The sequence below is a fragment of the Populus trichocarpa genome, chromosome 15 (assembly GCF_000002775.5).
Source record: "Populus trichocarpa isolate Nisqually-1 chromosome 15, P.trichocarpa_v4.1, whole genome shotgun sequence".
Lineage (NCBI taxonomy): Eukaryota > Viridiplantae > Streptophyta > Magnoliopsida > Malpighiales > Salicaceae > Populus > Populus trichocarpa.
In genome coordinates, this window is record NC_037299.2 from 24,937 (window position 1) to 30,936 (window position 6,000).

A 6,000-nucleotide genomic window follows, 5' to 3' on the forward strand; every position below is an offset into this window, starting at 1 on the left:
ATCATCATCATTAATAAATTTGAAAAAAAAATAGTATTACTATCAAGAAAAAACAATAAATTTTATTTGAAGGGATTAAAAACCATAAAAAACTTGGGCATACAAATTTAATATTATTATTAATATTATAGTTATTATTAATTGCATTAATATTATTAAATTTGAAATACATTTTATTACCAACGAAAAAAACATAAATTTAATTTAAAGGGTAAAATCTATTATTATTATTATTATTATTATTATTGTTATTGTTATTGTTATTAACAACTTGGGTCTGGCATCCCCTTCCATACCCAAGAAACTTGGGGCCGAAAAGGGGCACCTGACCCAAGTTGCTTGGGAGTGGTGGGAGCACAAACCCAAGTCATTTGGGTCTTGTAGCCCTGCCTGACCCAAGACACTTTGATCAGGAGTCCAAAGTCAGGCTTGGGTCTGGCTGCAACACCAAACCCAAGAGTATTGGGTCTGCCTGCAACTCCGTGCCTAACAATCTTGGGTCTGGTTGCAATGCCAGGCTCCAAGCTCTTAAGTCTCCCTTTGTAGATAGACCCAATGCTCTTGAATTTTAGTTTTTTTATATATTTTTTTGAAAAAAAGGTTGGCCTGGGCGTAGCACGGGCCACCTAACTAGTATATATATAAAAGAGCTTTTAAGCAATCACAAGTTTCAAAAAAAGAACAAAACTGTGAGGACGAGACATATAATTGACCACGTGGTTATGTCATATTACACGTAGTAGCCAACAATCATAGAAAATGATGAATCTTTTAGTTTTCTATCTCATTTTCACTTCTCTATTTTTAGCACAACTATGTTCTCCAAGCCAGTAGCAAACCAACCATAAAAAAAGCAAGTTGAAGATGTTGTAGAGAAAGAAGGCCATGAGGTCATTGTTGTTGTCGCACGTGTGCGGCGTCGCGGCGAATCGTCCACCCTTAGGTAAATGTGTGTCTATCTAGCAAATATGGAGAGACAAGGAATTCTTGTCTCTTATCAGTGGAAAGATGGAATGGGAGTCGCCACCTAGTATTCTAATAACTAGGAATCCTAACTAGTCTCAAAGATCGGTTACGGAGACTGGTTGCATAAAGGGAAGGTATTAGCACCCCAAATACACCCTACCTAAGGTAAGCTGCATTGTTTTATTGTCTGATATATGCTAAGGTCTTGTCGTGTTTCTAATTATTGGTCTATCTACGGTTTAAGAAAAGTCATCATCGATAAAGAAATCATTATCTTATCGGGTAAAACTTAAACATTCCAATGTCAACAAAAAAAACTACCTTCTTAATATCAGGAATACGTTTTATGTATAAATTCGTATCCCTGATACTAAAACAAAACAAAATATTTTTTTTGAAATTTTTGAAATATTCGTGACTTTAATAAACTGGTTATTGAAGTCAAAATGTATGATAAAACATCTTTGGTGTATGAAAATACAATATGATTTTAGCTTTAAGAGACTTGGCCGTATGCATGAAAACAAAACAACATTTTTATTTTTTCAATTTTTTGATCAAGACCGTGTATTTTAATACCGGATTTGTATTTTTATGGTGTAAAAATATAAATTGATATTAACCAAAATGGATAGAAAAAATATGTGAGAACATCACTAATGTTTTTTTTATAAATATTTTTAATTGGAATGGGCCGGACCGGCCCAACATAAAAATGGGCCAGCACCGACCCAACATGAAAAAATGGGCCAGCAACTGGCCCAATAGTTTATAATTAGCTGGTTACTGTGCACAACACAGTAACCAGCTAATTATTTTCATTGAGTCCATAAACATTTGATTTTGAACTTTTCTTCTTTAAATTGAATTTTCTTTATCAACAGGGCTCTCATCAGTAAAAAAAATACTGTCAAATTTTAATATTTATATTTTTAAACCTCCTTAACCAAATTCTAGCTATTTTTAGGGCGCTCCGACATCCTCTTTTCACTGCTATTATTTTTTTTATTTTTCTTCCGAATATATTTTTGATTTTTTTGCATTTTCTTCTTTTTTGTGCGGGGACCCAAAAATGGGTTACAATAGTTGTCGAGACTTGTGATGAAAATAGTCACCACAACACTAAAGTCTCGGTCTCTTTAGAACAACCCTAACCCCAACAACATCAACAATACGATGGTACATAGTGTTAAGTTTAAATTGTCTAGCTTGGTTGAGAAAGCAAAAGAAAAGATGGAAGAAGTAATTGATTATGTTCATCCAAATATTGGCGAACGCATTTCTCATGCTTTTGGGGGTGAGAAACACTACCCTTCAGAGCTTTTTTGTGATGAACTAGGCAAAGGTACACACAGGATGACTAAAGTTCTACATAAGGCCACATACAAGGTTTCTAATGTGGTACATGATGTGATGGATAAAAGAAAGAAACGGATTATGAGGTCAAAGAGGAAGTGAAAGATTTATACAGGAAATAGAAAGAGACTAGCCATGTGACCCGCGCTCGCCGCGGGTCAAATAATCAAAAGTTTTTAAAAGAGCTCCTAAACAAGATAAAAGAGAGGATGTTTTGTCTATTTTTTTAGTTTTTGGTTTTTTAACCCGTCGGGTCCCTTCCAGATTTTTGCAGGATCATCTGAGTTTTGGGTTGACCTGGCAGGTCGATTAGTTTACTACGGGTCAATTGCAGGCTCAAATTTTGAATGAAATAGACCCACCCAACACTGCTGGGCCTGGCCTCCTAACAGGACCAAAGCTGTTGGGTCCTAGTTAGAAAAGGATCCAAAGATGTTGGGTCCTGGTGGCAGAAGGGCCCAATTGGGTGTTGTGTCATGGGTTGTTGGGTCCTGGTGGCAGTAGAGCCCAATTGGACGTTGAGTCATGGTGAGGTAGGAGGCAAGGCCCAAAGTTGTTGGGTCCTGGTTATGAGGCCCAATGTTGTTGGGTCCTAGTGAGCTAAGAGGCAAGCCCATTATTGTTGACTTCTAGCTGTTGGGTCGTGGTGTGTGGTAAGCTGTTATTGTTATTACTATTTTGGATCCTGCACACGGCAGGACCCAACACCCAATTGACACATAATTTATTTAAGTATTTAATAATTTATATAATTCAAAACTACTGCATAAAAAATTTAAAGACATTAAAATATTGATAAAACTTTGATGTTTATCAATGTATATAATTTATTTATATATTTAAACTATGCTACAGGTCAAATATTTTTATTTTTTTAAAAAAATATTTATGAAGAATTTTTCAATGCATTTTGATTGTTCAAAAAATATATTTTCATCATAACCATAGTTATTAAACCTGACTAGGGGGTTGACCCGACCAGGGGGTCAGGTCTTGAGTTACACAGGTTGACTCAGTTCAAACCAAGAAAATTAAAAAAAAAAAATTGAGGTTTTATACCCGACCAGGTGATTAGTACTTAAAAGTGTATTTTTATCAAGGTTTTATATCATCATTTTGCACTTAAAGCATCAATAACTCCTTAACTAAAACATATTTTATAATAACAAGTCTGAGACTATAAGATACCTTTAATTTATAGTAAATGTTCATATTAAATGTAGGCCTATCACATAAATCAAATGATTGATTGATGAGTTTAACTACTGAAATTGAGAAGACAAAGAGAGAGTTAAGCTTAGAAAAGAGATGTTGGTTCAGTCCAAACTGGAACACGCTTCAGTCATTGGGTCATATCTGAAGCTATAGATCTTGGATTTCAATTTGGTTTATATGGCTAGAAAGCTAAGACATAGGCCTAAAACATTCATGAGAAGTGAAAGACTCAATTCTGCTGTTTGGAAGTCCAAATCTTAGCAACAATGGAGAAGTCAGAATCTGTCTTGCAGTCTAGACACTGTTTAATGTTCAGCCCATATCTCGAGTTCTAGAAGTTCAAATGCACCAATTCTTTTTTGGTTGGAAAGCTGAGATAATTTCCTAAAACTTTTGTGGGGACAATCTGTTCAAATTCTGACATTAGCAATGATGTTTTGTTCAGACAAAAAGATAAGGATTGTCACCAAGTCAAGATGTGGCCACCCACTCAACAATTAGTCATCAAATAAATAGTTTCAAATTTTGGCCTATAAAAGGAGGCATTTGCCATGCATTTAGGCATCTTGGTTTTCATATCAAGATCATGTTCTTGCTCTCTCTCTTTATATTTTTGTAATGCTTAAGTTTTGTTTATATTAATCTCTTGTTTATGCTTTTCATTTCATTTCCTTTACTTAGTTAACTTATATCTTATTTATGTTTTTATCTTGTTTATTTATGTTTCTCTTCTTCATTATGTTTAGCTAAGTTTATTATGTCAAAGTGAAAAGGTTACACTAATGTTGTAAGAATAAGTATAGTATAAACTCAACATGGACTTTAATGTTTAATACTAACATGTTTTGTATTTGTTATCTTATTCACTTTTAATACTTTGCTTGTTAAATGATTAATCTAGATTTATGTTGTATAACCTTGATACAACAAATACTTGGCACTTTCATAGCCCAAATCGTATGGTATAACCGACACCTGTGCTATGAAATGAACCTGATTTGTTGTTAACATAAGTTATAATCATGAATATCTGACAACATTTATAAGTATTAGCATTATTCGAATAGGATAACTAATATAATCATGTTAATAATTTATAATCTGATTGGAATCTTATTTGTATGTGATTTACAGTTGAGTAATAAGAGTTTATACTATACTTGTTTGAAATATCATTAGTAGATCCTCTAACCTTGATAATTGTTTTTATCATTGTTTAATTCTTATATCAATATCACATCTCAAAGCTCTCTTCAACTTATTATTATTATTATTATTATTATTATTATTATTATTATTGTTATTACTATCACTACTACTATTATTATTATATAGTTAACATCCCTATGGTTCGACTTCGGTCTTGTCGAGTTATTTATTACTTTGACACTCCTACACTTGGAAGAAGACATCAATCTTTTGGTTGTGTCACCAAGTTCACCATCAGTTCCCACATGGGTTGCAACTCTGTTATGGCGATGGAACCAGACATTCTGACCGGAGGCACTTGTGTGTTTAGTCAAATTTATTAATGATAATAATAATAATTTTTAATTTCATTATTCAAATAAAATTTATGGTTGTTTTTCAATATTAATAATATTCTTTTCAAATTTATTAATTATTATATTAATAATATTAACTATAATAAAAACTAATAATATTTATAATACAAATAATAATATTAATAATAATGTTAAAGTTGTCTGACCGAAGTTTTTCTATTTTTTAATCTCTTCACATAAAATTTATAATTTTTCTTTGATAGTAATATTTTTTTCCTTTGAATTTATTAATGATAAAAATAACAGTAACAGTAACAATAACAATAATAAAATAATAATAATAATAATATTTCCTATTTACCCTGTGAAAAAAATAAGAGAAAAGAAAAACAAATTACAACATTGCTTTTTGATGTGTCTTGCTTGCCACAGGACCCAAAGTTGATGGGTCTTATAGGACCCAACACTGATGGATCCTGGAGGACCCAACGCCATAAGGTCCTACTAGGCAGAATGACCCCGTAGCTGAGTACCCATCTGGCCTAGTATCATTGGGTCATGCTTGGTTGATTGACCAAGCATCGTTTGGTCCTGTTGGACAAGTAGGGATGATAGCAGGGCCCACTGCTGCTGGGTCCTGGTTCTTAGGTCTGGAAGAGGATGTCAAACCCAAGTTAATAATAATAATAATAATATAATTGATTTTACCATTCACATCAAATCTATGTTTTTTCAATAGTAATAAAATTTATTTCAAATTTAATAAAATTTATAATATGAATAGTAATATTAAAGTTGTTTGGCCCAAGTTTTTATAGTTTTTAATCCCTTCAAATAAAATTTATTATTTTTCTTTTATAGTAATAATATTGTTTTACAAATTTATTAATGATGATGATAATAATAATTTTTAATTTCACCCTCCAAATCAAAGCTATGGTTGTTTTGCAATATTAAT